The sequence below is a fragment of the Anas acuta genome, chromosome 5, assembly GCF_963932015.1.
Source record: "Anas acuta chromosome 5, bAnaAcu1.1, whole genome shotgun sequence".
Classification (NCBI taxonomy): Eukaryota; Metazoa; Chordata; class Aves; order Anseriformes; family Anatidae; genus Anas; species Anas acuta.
In genome coordinates this window covers 60,946,189-60,963,494 of record NC_088983.1, presented here as the reverse complement: position 1 = coordinate 60,963,494, position 17,306 = coordinate 60,946,189, and the positions used below count along the sequence as shown (strand labels likewise).

At 35.2% G+C, this 17,306-nt stretch overlaps 1 long non-coding RNA gene across 6 annotated transcripts in view; it reads left to right on the top strand.

Moving 5' to 3' along the window:
• LOC137857950 (uncharacterized) overlaps positions 1-17,306 on the top strand; it is a 368,377-nt gene that overhangs the window by 333,863 nt on the left and 17,208 nt on the right. The window lies entirely within an intron of this gene.

Below are 17,306 nucleotides of genomic sequence, written 5' to 3'. Positions count from 1 at the left end.
CATCAACTTTCAAAGGACAAATAATGTAGAAAAGGTATTAGAAAGAAGCTCGAACCATGAATGCAAGCATCCAAAAAATGCATTGTCAACAGATGAACAGAAATGATACCACAGATTTGGCAATTTATAATATGAGGTGCTTATGAAGAACAAAAAAGAAAACAAACAAACAAACAAAAAAACAAGATTTCAAGATTTTACATCATACTACTGTATGCTCACTCAGTGCTTTCAAGATTCCCATACCCCACTGGAGTCCTTCCATGTTATTATAATATAAAGTTAGTTAGAATTGCTCAGGAAGAAGGAATCTATTTTCAATTTTATCCACTACTTGTAACACCAACATTTCATCCCCCTCACAACAGTTACCTTCAAAAAACACTCAGGATGAATTGCTGCTCTTACTCATCATATATTCTTCAAAGCATGTGCTAAATACTCTTGGTGAACCCATATCACCACCCTCCCACCACCTTCACCCCCCCCACCCATTCCCTGTTTAACTCAATGGGAGTTTTGTTACTGAATTCAGAGAAACCAGGATTTCATTCCTTCTCATTAGAAGGTGTTCAGGCACCACAGGCTTTTGTTTGGCAAGATCTAGTTTCCATTTTTACCCAAACTATCAGAGCTCCGGGACCAGGCAAGATCAATTTCCTGATGAATTCTGAGACCATTTTGTGTACCTTTTCAGTCAACTACAGAATCATGCTCTTTCAACTGTCAGGTATTCTTTAAATAATTTCTTCTTTAGATTTTAAGCAATAAGCTAAGACAATAGGACAAATTCCATTTCCAGTGGCCTTAACATAAATTTAAAGGTCCTGTATTTATACTAACGATATTTGTCTTTAGTCCTCTCTTTGTGACAGAAATCATTACACAGCCTGAAAATCTATGAAGCGAAATTTACTAGGCTCATCTAATTGATTACCCTAATTCCTCAAATAACTTTTACACAGAATAATTATTGCTTTTCTGGAAAACACAATTCAAGTACGCTAGTTAGTCTTTAAGAAGTAAACACAAACCATCTCTATACACAGACTGTATCCAACTGTAAGCTAAGTTTTTCAGTGCTTAAGCTTTGTACATGAAGTAGGTAATTGTACAATTGTCAAATTTTCCTCATCTTGGTTTTGAGAATCTTAGCCATAAAGATGGCTCATCAGAGCCTTTTAAGTCACTAAGACAAACTGGCTGTTTTATACAGAGGGTAAATCAGTTAGTGATTTCATAGCCATTTCACTTCCAGAAGTGTCATATATGCAAGTGGGTGAGGCCACCCACATGGTCCAGTGTTGTGGTCTGGTTGCTCAGTTGGAAAAAGCAATATAAAGTCAGCTTTTGGCTTCTGTCAGTGCATCCAGATGATTTCAATTTGTTAGGATTCCACTAGAGTGGTCAGCATTACTTTGACAAAGCTGTGCCAACAGACAACTCTGCAGCTTTAGAATTTAAATACACACTGGGACTAGGCAGAGGTACAGAGCTTTCTGCTTTACAATCCATTACCCATATGGCTTCTTAAATTTGGGTCTAATAGGTAGCTTCCATACATGTGAGTGCTTATTATGTGGCTTACACACAATAAACACTTTACTTAGCTCAAGTTTCTACCGATGAAGTAGGGAAAGATTATGACAATAGCTGTACCTTAGGGAACTGTACATTGAGTTCATTTTTAAGTATAGCTCAGGCTCCTGAAACTTACAGTTACATAAGAGTGAACTTGTCCATTTGCAGTCAAATCAGTGTCAAAAAACTGACACTACAAATTTAATACTTATTTCTAAGTAATTTAATTTGTGTATGGTGGGCAGCATACCAGAGAGGTCATTCTCTTTTTCAGCTTGTGTTTGGCAGCCCTACCTTTGAGCACAAAATGTCCTTAGAATCACATAAGATTATCTATTGATAACAAAAGTTTAAGCATTGAAAAGGTGCTCCCTGATTTTTTTGATAGAGTATATGGTAAAAGAGTAAAAGAGACAGACTATATGGTATAAGAGAGGAAACAGTCTTGGCATTTCTTATGTTCCTGGTGTTCAGCAAGTTAACCATCATATGAATCCAACTTCATATTAGCAAGAATTTCATATTCTCAGAGTTTTCATCCACTGGTTTCTATTTTGTTAGAGAGATGGTGTGTGGAGTACAAATGGATTCTCCTTCTAGACATTCTGACTGTTGTATAGGTTATGAAATCATCCGAAGAATTGAGTGTTTTAAAAGTATCTGGGATTGAGACTTCAGTGCATGATATATAAGAAACATTTCTTAGCTAAGTACTGTATGTACTTGGAAAAGCAAATAACATTGCAGATAACACTGATTAACTCATTACCTGCAACAGAATTTCCAGGTTGGAATCCTCCAAGAAGCAGTTTACTATGCAAAATTGATAGTGAATGCCCTTCTTTTTACTTCCTTGTCTTGTCCTTCTTCACCAGAACATGTAAAAGATGACTTATAGAAATTGAGATATTTCTACAACAAAGTCTAACATACAAGGAAAGTGCCTGAACTGAGACAAAGAGCATTTCATGACACTCCATTTCCAGCAGTCAGGGAATAAACCCATCAACTAATAGTAACCTGACTGGTAGACATACACATTCTTTCCTGTTTTTTATTAAATTTATGGACATCCTGAGCCAAATATGAATCTTAAGTTTACAGAACTGCTAAAGGCTTGAAACATCTTACAGGCCTGACATTGAGCTCACGGTCTACCCAAGTTAACAGAAGCTCGATAAGTAATGTAAATGGATTTTACTCCCAGTAAAAACTTGACCTATTTAACAACAGGAAGTCAGGATCATCTCTGTGTTGTTTCAAGTCCATTTTGGAAAACATGGACAATAAATAACTGACATTACTATGAAGAACTGACTATTGTATGCAACAGCAGAAAGGACCAGGCAAATAGTACTTCTCTCAACTCAGCAAATATCAAGCTAAAAGTCCCAAAACTGGGACAGCCAAAGCTATTACAGTTGAAAGCCTTATGAACAGAATTAGAAAATGAGGTTTATAAAATCTACAGCTTCTCTTGAATATTCCCAGAATTAACTTGGGAAGCCACTGGCTTCAGGATCTGAAACTCTGCCACTGGTAGAACGTATACAAAAATAAAAATAAAAAAAAAATATATAAGAAAATCAGAGGCTACAAGGTAAAAAAAAATCTCTTTTCAGCACTGCAGAAACCAAATAAAGAAGCTATACCCTTATACAGTAAGTCAAAGATACAAGACCCAGTGTCATTTTTCACATACACATGGAAACTAACAGATATGAAGTTCAACTCACTCAAACACAAAGCAAGTTTTTTTAAAAGCCACGAATATTACTCTAAGCAACTAACAACTGCAACAAACTACTATAAGAGTTAAAATCTCTACATTCCCAAGTGATTCACAAAAGATCACAAGTGCCTTTGTATTCATCTGAGAGCAAGGTGCTCATCCTTTCTGAAGTTGTTCAGCACTATGTATCTATGCTTACTGTGTCAAAACCATTCAATAAAGAAAAAAATGGTAATCTGATTTTTTCAAATAAAAAGACAAAATCAGCCTATGTTCCATCAGCAAAGAAAGATTTTATTCCAAGTGTTCTCATCTCATTGGAACTAAAGAGACACCAGCTACACAGGAAAACATGCTTAAAGAAAGATCATTTTGGAAAAACTTTAAATATCCCTAGATCCTTTCCACCTTATTATGCCTATTTAAATGAGCAGCAATATAACAAATTTGAACTCTTAGAATAAACAGCTGAACCATGTAATTACTATACTTAGCATACATGTAATCTCAGGCCAAGATTTATCCTTTGCAATATTTGCTACCATTGTACTACATACATGTTACTACCAGGAGTAACAACTATGCAACATTAGGCATTTTTCTATTTCAGTCTCCAAACATGAGAAGTAAATGAGGTATTTTTCACAAACTACAAATGTACAATGCCTTATAGTAGTACATCCAGGCTTAGCTTAGGAAATGATATAATAGCTAACACAGGCCATTCTCCCACCTTAGACTTTGTGAAAGCACTGAACCCCAGCTAATACTTCATCCAAACACTTCTGATCTACTTTTTGGCAGCAAGCCCTTAGAACAGTGGCCTTCTCCACATTTTTTCTCACTGGGGACAGAAATAATTTCCTTCATAAATGTCCATCTAACAGTTTTAGTATTCATACTAACAGAATTAAGTTAGTTTTAGTTGCAATTCAGTAATATTCTATTTAAATGGAAAAGGAACATATAACTTTTAAAGTGTCTAGTCTTGATCCAATAGAGTGGTTAGACTTTAAAAAAGATTGTGAAGGTGCTAATCCAGAGTGTCTTTAAGGATCCTCTGATATGACATCCTGCAAACAACCTTCTACCTGTGATCGAAACAAAGGGAGAGGTTTTCTTCTTTTACCTTCCAGTGGACAGGGAGGGTACAGATGCTGTCACTAGGATGTGAATTGAGAACATATCAGACAGAAGAATCTAAAAAAGCTATGCTGTTAAGCACAAGAGACTTCAAAACCATCACAGAGAGAACAAAAAGACTAAAAACCATTAGGACGATTAATCTGTGATTTACATCCAATAAATACATATGTAGTAACAGGAAAATGATTGAAAACATAAAGGAGAGGAATTGAATCCAAACAGAACTTAAAAGAAAAAAATCAGATGTTTAGAACCTGCTTTGGCAGGGGGGTTGGACCCAATGATCTTTCGAGGTCCCTCCCAACCCGCTCAAAAACCACACCTTTATCTGAAAGTTATAGTGCAGACCAAAGCATAACGAAACAAACACATTGTTTTCCAAGGTGTGTATTGTTTTTTTTGTTTTGTTTTGTTTTTTCCCCCCCACACACAAATCCACCTACACAGACTTCATTATCAATATTATATATTTGGAGCTGGTTGAAAAAATTGTGTGATTTCTTGCCGGATACAAATCATATGCCTTGAAAAAGGATTAGCTGGATAACTCACAAGTCCCCTAGGGAAAATATGTTGTACAGACTATTCCTCATAAGTGGGGATTAATATCAAATCCCACAGGAAGTCATGCACTGCAGTGTTTGTTTTCATTTCATTTATATTTACTGGCAGTTTATACTGTTCTTTCAGCTTGTGTTAAACACTGCAGCATGACAGATTTTTTCAGCACATGTAACATCATGTCTTACATTTTGGCCATCTGAAAATATTTACTTGATATAATTGTTGTCCAGTGGGTCTTACAAAATTACAGATAGTAAGAACCTCAATTTAACCACATGGGATGTTTCTTCTTATAGAATTTTTATGCTTAAAACATTTTCAAACTTAATACTGTATTGACGTGACAGCTGCTGCCACTGCTCACCATTAATCTCACTGTTGACGTTCTCACCCTCAAGCAGTCTTCATTCATTTTTTACTCTCATTAAACCCGGAAATTTTCCCTGTATCTGTACATTCTCTATCATTTTAGTTTACAGTTTACTTTATGCTACATCTGGCCAGTTCTAATTACTCTTTTTGTACCTACCACATTTTTCAGAACTCAGTTCTTCCCTGCCCCATAACCAGCCTGTCCTTTGAATTCAGAAAACAAATTCCCATTGAAAGAACTGTGAAAAGGAAAGAATGTCATGCAAAACAGCATTCAACACATCCCAGCACTGATACTGCAAAGTCATTTTCCTCTTAAAAGCCTCAAAACTGAAGGAATTGTTTGAGCTATCTAATCCAGTACTCTACCATCAGCTAATTTTAGACAATTTGTGGCAGGCATAAAACCAAAAAAAAAAAAAAAAAAACCAACAATGACAAGTAATTTTTACTATCAGTTTCCTCAGAACTCTTCCTTCAAAACTTGGCTGGATGAGAGCTGCAGCACCACTTGATCTAATTTCAAAGCTGGCCCTGCTTTGAGAGGAAAGGGAGAGACAGGGTGTGGACTAGATGATCTTAATAGAGCCCTTCCAACTGAAACTTTCTGATTCTTTTCTTTTAACTACGGCTGCCCAATACCCAAAATAGTATCTGTAATCATTAGTTCGTGATTATAGCCATAGCAAAATGTCATTCATGTAGTAAATTCAGGTAAGAAAAGCATGACATAAGGACAGAGCTATAAGCAAAATACGTATTACAGAGGTAAAATGAAAGGTCAAGTATTATCCTATAGACCTTCTGAGACGTGAGAGGAAAAGAGGATAAGGTTCTATGGGTATTTTTCTATGTACAGTCTTTTGACATGGAAACCTTTCTAAAATGTGACCATAGGAAGTGTGGAAGAAGAGCTTTGTTCATTCATTACTAAGAACTAAGAGACTGTAAATGGACAGTACTAACTGCTTTACCTACTAATAAATGCCACTGTACTAGACTAATCTTCGTTCACATTACCTGAGGCTCAATATTTGTAAATCTCTGTTTGACTTAGCAGTCTTACCTTTATGAAATACTCATACACATCAATTTACTTAAGCAATGCAACATTATAACATCACATACACCACCCGTGTTGTGTGTACATTTATTGTCTGAATTCTTATAGGTTTAATATTAAACATCTTTTCAGATTCTTCAAATTAAATTTTATTTCTCTGTAAATTGTCTTGACCTGCATTACTGACTACTGTCACTATCTTTATGCTGTACAAGAATCTGATATTGCACATTTTGTATACATTGCATCTTCAGTTTCTCCAAAAAGAGAACATGGAGGGATGGAATAAACTGAAATACATGTGATAGATAACTGATGTTGTGCCATTATAGAGAAAATGTCCTTGTATCACAACAGAAGTCTAACTTTCCATCAAGTATTACAAAAACACACAAAAGCCCCAAAAGCCCCGCAAAGTAGCGTAGGGAGGGGAGATGGAAGGCAGTGACAAACTTTAGCGTATGCTAACATCTTAAGACTTTCTCTGGAAGTTGCCAGCACCCTCTCATTGTATGTAAGTGCAAAACATTGTTAGAAACATTAAAAACATCCTGTTCGGTAAGATCATGTGTAAACCTTTCCTGCAGTGTCCTTCATTCCATGACCGCTTGTAAACCCTCGTAATACTTATTTATTTCTTATTGTAATAATTGTATTGCAAAGAATAAGAAGAAATCCTTTATGATACCAGAGTTGGTCATCCACAGTCTCTCAGTGTGGCAAACACCCATTAAATGTGCCAAACGACTGATTAACTTAACAGAGTAAGGGAGGGAGGCGGGAAGGATGCAAAGAGAATGCTGCACTTGTCTGAGAAGTGGTTTGCATCTAAAATACTAAATGTCTCCTTTGACCTTCTGTTGTTGTTTATTTGTTTGTTCTGTTTTGTGTGTGTGTTTTGCTGTTGTTGTTATTTTTAACTACTGGATTTTCCAGGAGCAATTTTAACAACAGTTCCTAGGCAGTAAGGAAACAATTGAATACAGGGTCAAGAAAACAGATTAATCTGTATACAAATTGTCAAAATACCTGTCTCAATCCTATAAAGACAGGTAAACAATATTCAAGCTTTGACATTCTTTATGAAGTAATCAGTATTAATTTGTTCTGTTCCGATTTTAATTATATACCATTGCCTTCCTGAGAGGGCACTACTAGAAGTATAGCTGTCAGATGGAAATTAACTTGCTAGTAGATGACCACATACTTCATGAATTATACATGAAACTTTGTCTCTCGGCGACTGTTGCTAAACGACTCTTTCATCATTCTTATGTTTAAACAAACCACAATAGTTTTTAAGTAAGTCTGATCAGCAGTAAGGAGATCATGATAAAATGCTAAGAATGATTTCTTAAATAGTGTTTGAGGCACATTTCATATTGATATGTTTAGCTGCAATTTGGGTCATGTTCCTCTGCTCTTAGTTGTTAGCAGAATGATGGGCAGGCCACTGCATTCACTTTCAAATACAACATTGATAGCTGGATTTACATTTCTTTTTAAGACTCAGCTTTTGCAAACAAGCTTTAGATTTCAGACATAATTCTGTTATTCAAATGGGAGAAGAGTTTGATAGCTATGCTAATCACTTTTATCTGAGAAAACATAACTAATAGCTTGGTTTACATTTGCTTACATTTATGAGCATAATTTTAGTACATAATTTTATTGCTCTATAAAACATAATACTGCATTAGTCCGCTCTTAAAAAAAAAAGTTACCTTAGAGTGATTTGCACTTAAACCTTCACACTACATTTACATGACAGTATCATTTAAAAATTGTAACCTTTAAAAATCAATTAAAAAAAAAAAAAAAAAAAACAACTCATAACAATTAATCCTACATGGCTGTTTTCTGTAGAGATAATATTCAGTGAATATATTTAAGGTAGTCATAGCGGCATTGATCACAGGACTGTTTTGAGTCAGTTCTTCTCACGTATAAATTGGACTGAATGAAGATAATTTGTTCTTACGTTTTATGAAAGGAATCTCTTAAAATTCTCCATTGCTGTATACATTAACAAATTATGTGGAAGAAAAGAGAAATGATCCACACAATCACTTTTTTGCATTCAGTGTTTTCAGCGCTGGAAACTGAAAAGGAAATAATGCCTTACATTTTAAAAGGGGCAGTTATTACTTTCAGTAGCCCATAAAAATAAAGAGAATATGCCCAAAAGAACTCCATTTTGTACTATTGTACTTAACATTTCCTCTTGGAATCGTCATGGCTAATAATGATATGAGAACTATTTTCCAGGATGCCACTATGCCCATTGACACAACATAGTGATCTTATTACTAATAATACTCACATGTAGCACCTTTCCTCTGAGAATCTGGAAATACATTTACAAATTTAACCTGACCATTCCCTTGGGGACAGAAAAAGTGATGTGTAGAAATGCTAGATTCCCTGCGAAACCAAGAAATTATCTATGACAGGACATGGATTTTCACGTGGCTCTCATTTTCTAGTCAGTCTTCTAAATAGTCTCTAAATAGTCAATTAAATAGTCTTAAATATTCAACAATTGGCCTTGCAATTGCATGCTGAATGTAATGCAATTTTTCCTCCTCACCAAGCCCCTTCTCCTCCACAGTAGGTTTTCTTCTGCAGTATGGATTATTGCCAAATTAATACCCCTGTGCCTACAAATAGATATCCAGGAAATTAACCTTAGCTACACAAGTCCACAGACTTTGTATCTTAAAGGTAGCCACAGGCATATTAAGGGGATATTTTGTCTTCCCTAATATTACAGAAACATTGTTTTGAAATGGCTTCCCTGCTTACTGACTGCAAATTAAATTATACTACTAAGCTAAATTCCTGGTACTTGATTTGATACGTTTTTTGTTATTTGATTTTACAAGATCTTGGTATCTGTTGTATACTTCATATGATATATTATTGCATTAAGAATACAAAAAAAAAAAGACATTAGTATTACAGCTATTCTATGACATTTGCAGACTCTTGTCTGGTCGAGATTTTGACAAACGTGCATATCAAAACCAGAAACTTTTTTGCTACATTGAGCTAAGCACAACTAAACAGAACCTTTTTGCATTGTACTGTAGTACCATGCATTCATAGTAAGGACAATAGGAAAGCTAAACGTACTATTTTAGCTTAAGAATAATGCCTTTTCCCACACTGAATCAGAAAAGTTAAAATACTGAGAATTTCTAGCCCAAAGAATATAAGCTGTAAATTGAAAACACCACGTGCAAATACAGTTTACAATTCATTTTAGTAAACAACATTGACAGATCTCAATTTTACTTGTATATAAATCTTCACAACTTCTGGGGAGACATACTGTGACCTAACTGTAGATGTCCAAAACTAAATAGACTGCTTAGATCCTGCTAATGTTCTATTCAGTCCACATTGCTGTGAAACGTAGCACTTGCTGGAGATGCTTCTGTCTCCACTGTAAAGCCCAATTAGAGTATTTTATTAGTCAATTTAGATGAATCCCCCTAATTTAGATGAATCCTCCTAATCCTTTCCTTTAAAAGTGTAATTTCTTGATCATATTTCATATGAATTCTTTTTTTTTTTATTATTTTTTTTTTTTTAAGAAGAATATAAAGTTCATAGCCTCATGGTTACAAAAACAGCTTTCAAAACATGATTAAAAGTCAATTAAATATTGCAGAATGAAGAAAGCATCTGGAAAGGAATGCAAATAAACCATTTAAGTAAAAATGTGCAATTCTAAACTCATGCTATTGGTATTCAGGTTTAAATACCTGGAATGCTGAATCTTATTTCAAATCTGTTATTACTAATGATCTCAAACCTGTGCAAGGTGGGTGAAGAATAGCCTTGAGTGTGACGGCACAGGGTAGAAAGTCTTGAGCAGGACAGAGCAAGAAATGGGCATTTTCAGTAGTGCAGACATGAAAAAAAATGATAGGTTTTTCTCTCCCTACAGCAGCATGAAATTCTCTAAGGAATTTCAAAGCAATGCAATGTAATTTTTAAGACCGTATGTATACATGTGGTGCAAATACTTGGTACTAGTTATTTCTTTTTCCTGTTACATATGCATGAAGGGAGGGGAAAATGGAGCAATGCATTCTCCCTACAAAACTGGCTGCAGAGCCCAGTTAAACTGTTGGTGAAACATCTATTGTGCACTGAAGAATTTGGCTTTCTATTCACACTTCTTCTGCCGCATAACAATAGAGCATACAGAATTTGTCCTTAACCATAATATATTAGGAAGAGTTGTGATAGATTCCATGTAAATTTGATGTGAGAGGAAACCAGGACTCGGTAATTGTATTTGCACAATTTTGTTCTTACTTATTCCAATATAATACTAGACATTAATGATTTAGGAATAAAGTTGTAGCCCTTTTCTTCTATGGTCATACAGTAGTGGTCATTGTTAATGTTACTGAGCACATTTTTAATGACCTCAGCCACCACAAGGGCACCATTAAGTCTTCCACCCATAAAAAAGGCATATCAAAAAAGCTGATATTCAGAAGAAAGGCTCACATACATGTACATACTTATACCAAACTTCTATCTTTCACATGCACACACACACACCTTATATAAAGTAGTATTAAGTTTATATACACATGCATGTTTGAAGTCCAGAAAAATCCAGCACAAAATGATTTTATTTCAGAAAAACTTCAATTTTATATTTAGTCATGGGTGGAGAAACCTCAATTTTTTAGATGGGGAAGCTCTGCTGACACAAGGATACACCCACATTTGAATTGTTGGACACCTTTCTTTCGCTTACCACACTAAAGAATTAATCTTGGAAAACAGGGTATCATAGTAACACACATCAGCAAATAGCTGAGAAATTCCAGTTCAAAACTGTTATTCTGGCATTAATTCACATCACTGTGTGCACAATGAAGTAGTGCTGACGGCGTTACAGTGGGAGAAAAGCCAGGTATAAGGGCAAAATATCATCCTTAAATTCAGTTTACCTTAAGAAAGTTCTGTACCAATTCCAAAATCACCAAAATTGTACTTGCTGTTTTGTGACTGACATTACCTCATTAAAAATTAGCCTTATTTCCTCAGGCATTTTATTTGATCGAAGGCTGAAATCCTCAAAATATTGAAAATATCTTTCTCTTCAGTGCAACAACTTCAGTGAACAATGCTTCTCAATACTACTATCTTTCACCACTGTTAGCTTTATTAAATATCCATAATTAGGCATGTCTATATTAGTAATTGTTAATTAAGACATTTTCAATTTTTATTAGTAATGCTGGAATCCATATGTAAGGAGCAAGCCAGATGCAACCTCACTGAGCAATTTCCACAATTATGCAAATCAAATTATTTTGTTTAGTTATCACATAAATGGCTTTACGTTGAGAATATTGGTGACACCATTTAGCGTCGAAACTATAGGAGCTCAGGGTGGGAAGCACGCACACAGCTCTGCTTTTTACATGGTGGAAATCATTACCGTGGAAACATGGCCTACTGTTGTAGTCACTCAGCAAGACTTAACAGTTCACAGAAAAACGTATTACAAACCAAAGACTGAGTTTTTAGGTTTTGGTCTTCACATTGTCTTCAGTGGGGATTATCGATCACTCTCAAATTGATTTAACATACGAACTTGTAATAGACCAATACTTTATGGAAATGACAGAGACCTGTGGAGGTCAAATGTTAGTGCCCCAAATAATTACAGTTTCACATACACATTCACCTGAGAAAATAAAATTATTCTATTTCTGAACATGAAAGATAAGGCACGGCATTGTAAAAGACTAGTAGCAAGATTACATAGGAAGTCTATACCAGATTTGGGACTAAAGCCTCAGCTAAAGCAAAGATCCCAGAACCACATTCACCTTTTGTTGTTGTTTTGGTTTTGATTTTCTCCATTTCATTTTTTTGTTTGTTCTTTTTTTTTTCCTAAGTTATCTCCTAAATTCATTTTTGTATAACATTTTTATCATTTAAAAATAATTAGATTTGTCAAGATAATAAAAACAGAATGTCTTCTGTCACTCTAATTTTCTCTTATACTCCATTTTGTAAGTGTGATAAAAACTTTCAGACACACTCTGAACTTCAAAATGGATGCACTGCTAGACCTTGAACATAACAGCATGATATAATATTGACAGAATATCTAGCTCACTTAGCAGTTAATAGTTAATTCATTTCTATAAGAACTAGATTCACGTCCAGATGATGATGAAGCTTCCAGTCAGATAAAAGTGAACAGCAACTTGAGTATAATATGAGTGTAAGAAAATTAAAGAAAAAGGAAATTGATAAAGTCATTTTGTCCATGATGGTCCATCTAATTATTTCCTAAATGGGAAAATGCTTTTGCCTTACCTGGTTGGCCACTCTGCACATTCAGCATGAAAAATGTGTCCTGACATCTGTTCTGAATTTTCATTTTATTTCCATGTATGCTCCTTTGTCCTGTCATCTGTGTCAGCCTGAAAACAACAACATGAAATGACAGGTTCTAATCACCTAAATGTTGAAAATTGTCCTTTTTTTTTTTTCTTAAGAAAAGGTTTCAATGGCGTACTGTTTCCTCTGCCTCAGTTAAGTGTCTTCTAATTGCAGTCATGTTACAAAGCTCAGTAATACAGAACCAAACAGAGGTTTTTAACTGAGAAAATATGGGCTGCAAGACACAAAGAACAAAATTCAGATTTACAGAGTGGAAAATGGGTTCACTGGAAACATTGATTACCCTCCCCTTTCTACCAAACAAAACAATTTCTAGCGTGAACACTTATTTGTGGGTCTGTCTTGCATTTCTTAATTGTCCATTACAATTATTCCTATCACTTTCCTGGCACTGACACAAAGAGTTTTCATAGCCTGAAAAGAGGCTGCACTTAAGTTATCCTATCTCAGGATAACTTCCACGTGCTAGAGTCCACATGTTTCAAGACCAGGTTGGATGAGGCCCTGTGCAACCTGATCTAGTGGGTGGCATCCCTTCCCATGGCAGTGGGATTGGGACTAGATGATCTTTACGGTCCCTTCCAACCCAATCTATTCTATGATTCTGTGAGTCCTTCTGCATTAACCCTATGCAAACAGAGTGAGCAAGACAGTGGCAGTGATTCCTTCAGAAACTTTGCAGCTTCACTGTAGGATCTATCTTGGTTCACATCCCAGGGAGCACCTAGAGACTAAAAGCAGGTAAGTGCATGGATAATTCCCAGTGGTTTAAAATAGGGAGGATTCCAAATATTTATCATTTTTGTGACAAGAAAATAAGGTTTGCAGAGTTGCCAGTTAGTCTGTTTTGAAGATCAAGCGAGCGTCTTGTCAGACATCCACTATAAGGAGAGGAAGGCTCATATATCCAGACCATCATCCCAGTCTTAGTCAATTAGATTTGCAGTCCATGTTAATATATGGATAAATGTACAGGGCTTAAATCAGCAAGCTTTTCTACTGAACTGAGGCTGGCATACTGGTCAGCTTGCGATAACATTTCATCAAGAAACGGAACCCTGATTTGTACCTTTCTCCTCCAAACTCAAGATAAGCCTGTTGAACCGTGAGTGAAGTCAGGGATCAGCTCTGTCCTTTTTTTCTTTTTATTCACAAAAAAAAGCTCAACAATCTTAACATGAGATCTGGTGACTAGTACCAATTTCAGCTAATCCACTTGGTTGCCGACTAGTTATGAAAACATTGATAACATTCTCTGATATGAAATAAGCCTATAAAATATAGGCTATTTGCTAATCTCACAAGTCAAATCCACATAAGTATCTTCTAGGCCTGATTTAATGAAAAATGTTTCACACACAGTATATAAATTATCTTCTACCCAGTAGCTAACAGCACCATTATTTTACTTCCCACAAATGAAATATGGGTATCTGGAAGGCTTCTTTTTTTTTATCCTGTAAGAAAACTGATGTAATGTTTGTAGCTGGAATTTGCATCTAGCATAACAATAGATATCATTGTGCTACTTTGCTGCATGGAGAAACATATCTGAGAGCAGGCTTAGATTTCTCCTTTCATCTTCTCCTTGCATCCTCTCCAACAGTAAGTCTTAGGCCCCAGTCCTAAGAAAAGATTTTTGCCAACTATCTCTTCACCCATATACTGCCTCACAAAGGTCACTGGACTTTTATGGATCATGCACAAATCTCCCAATTTGAGTTTATTACTGAAAAAGGCAATAGTGAGGGTTTTTATCCTCTAAAAGTGTTGATCCACATTTTCCAGTAAGTCCTACAGACTTGCAGGTTTTCACTTACTCCAACCTTAGGCCTGGCAAATTAATTTATTCTGACCTTAGGTATAAACATGTCAGCACTGCAAGTAACGTCCTCTGTGTCTGCAGTTATGGAATTGTTGCTGCTGTAGCAATACTTCATACAAGTTTAAAGACTAACATTACATATTGGGCACAGCTGGCGGTCCCATCTGATGATTTGACCAACACTGTTAAATGCAAATTTCTTCAAATACACTAAGACATTAGTGTACATTAGTCAAAGACTTCAAGGGTGTAGTTGGTGGTGGTGATTTAGGTTTGGGTTTGCTTGTTTGTTTGCTTTTAATACCTAGAATAGGGCATCCTTTAGTAAGAGTCTGCACAGCCAAAACTGGTGATGCAGAAATACAAGCAAAAAGCAAAGTATAAAGAACAGCTAGGATCTGTGTCAAAATGTGTCCATTTCAGAACTAGATAGGCTTTACCTTAACTGCCTGAACTGCTTAATTTGTACTAAAATTCACTGTATTCACTGTATTTTCTGATTATTAAAAGACAGAATGTTTATTTAACTTCATATTATTTCAATGCATTGCTAAATAGAATAGACAAAGCATAGCTTTGACCTGGATCTAAATGGAAACTAAATTAACATCTCTATTTTTGAGATTTTTCCAATGCCTACTAAACTCAGTGGGTGTTTTTTCACAAACCTCACTGAGTTTTGGATCCGGCCCTATAAGAAAAAAACATTTAAAACCAGGAAAATCTTTTATTTTCTTTTTCTTCTTCACTGTATCTTATTTTTGGAATGTTCTTATAGTGGTTCACTCAGGAAGGAGACATTTCTCAGCACAGGAAAGGCAGAAGGAAACAGTTTCATTAATTGAAAAACTCACCCAGTTTTTGATAGAGGCTCCACTTTTGTCATGAATGTACATATCTTTGGAGTACAGTCCCCACAGATCAAAAATAAAAGGTGTCAAAGTTGCTGCTGAGCTAGGGATTTACTCATAAAAATAATACCGTGAAAACTTTAGTCTGTACGTAACAATGAAAAGTTAATGCAAATGGTCATTGACTTCATTATAGAAATCTTTGGCAACAACTTTTCCAGACTCATGTTAAGCCTTGAGAGAGAAATGTTTCAGCACATAACCACTTAATCATTTATATGAATGAAAATGAGTGCAAACAGAATGCTGAGATGGCTTTAAGATCACCTCTTTTTTCTTGTATGGAATACCCACTATAATTACATTTTGCTTGTCAGTTCATAAATTTTGCTTATTACAAAACGGGCATTATTGATTGCTTTTTAAAAGTACTAAAACTAAGCTAAGAGCAGTAGATCTCTCAGCAAATTCAAAACATACTATCTTCCAAACTAATCACTGGCAAAGGAACTGTGGAAAAACTATCCAAGTTTATTGTAAGCCCAAAGCAAAAAATAAAAAATAAATAAATAAAGTTGCCATGAGTTTTAGGTTAGTAACTTGGCTTTGAATTTAGCATGTTTTAAGCCACAATGAAAAAAAAAAGATAAACTTATTTGGCAAAGCCAGACACTTTTAAAGCCAACATCCTGTAATTGTTTCCTCATTTGGCCTGGCAGCTTAAGCAAGGATAAAAAGAGAAGGAAAAAAAAAAAAAAAAGCAAAATGCTAAAATTTTCAGAAAGAAATATATGAAGGGGAACAAAGAAATCAAGGTATTTGTCTCATTCATGTTAAATGAATATGTAAATGACATATTTGCTCCTCTTAGATAGGAATCAACAAAATGAAATGAAGGAAATTCTCTAGTCTTGTGGGAAAAAGTCTGAATTTAGAACTTTCTTGGTTTGAATTAGTGCAAACAGCAGACTTACTAACACAGGTTGACCCTAGCAATGCAGAAGAGCCAAAGTGATAGCGGGCAACATAAGACTTGGACTCTTTGAGATCAGTTGATTAAACATCTCCAAGTGAGCTTAATACATACTAGGAACATCCTCATTTAGAACCATTAAGAAATAAAAGAGATCGGAAGGGATTTAGAGCTGCCATTCTCATTAAAATAAGGTTAGAGGCTGACATCTACAAATAGTTATTGGAGAGTGAGGAGAAGTCTTATAAAAAAAGAAATTAACAATGTTTGCTATTTGAATAAATCTATATCTCTGAACATACTAACTTTTACTTCTTTTACTGCTGTATTCTTGCCAGTCCTGAGCTAACACTGAAAAAAAAACATGAGGTAGCTACTGATCTGGCTGGGAAACAATGTTCTATTCAAAGCTAGTATCTGTTCTAAATATCAAGCAACAAAATTAACTGTCCTCTGTAAAAAGAAGGAAAAAAAAAAAAAGAACATTTATGTCAATGTCAAGCCAGGAAAGTAATTTTGTATTAACCTAAGAAGTTAGCAAAATGGAATACATAAACGCATTTGTAAAGTGGAAATAATTTAAGAACCTTCTAAATATCTTAACAGTCCACTTGGCTACACTTGGATTTAGGAAGCAATATTTTACATGCAGCAGTAGACTTTTTTTTTTCTCTACAGTTTTAAATCCAAAGACAGGGCTGTATTCCATCAAAAAATGACAACAGCAACCTTAGTGCCACTGTGAAAGT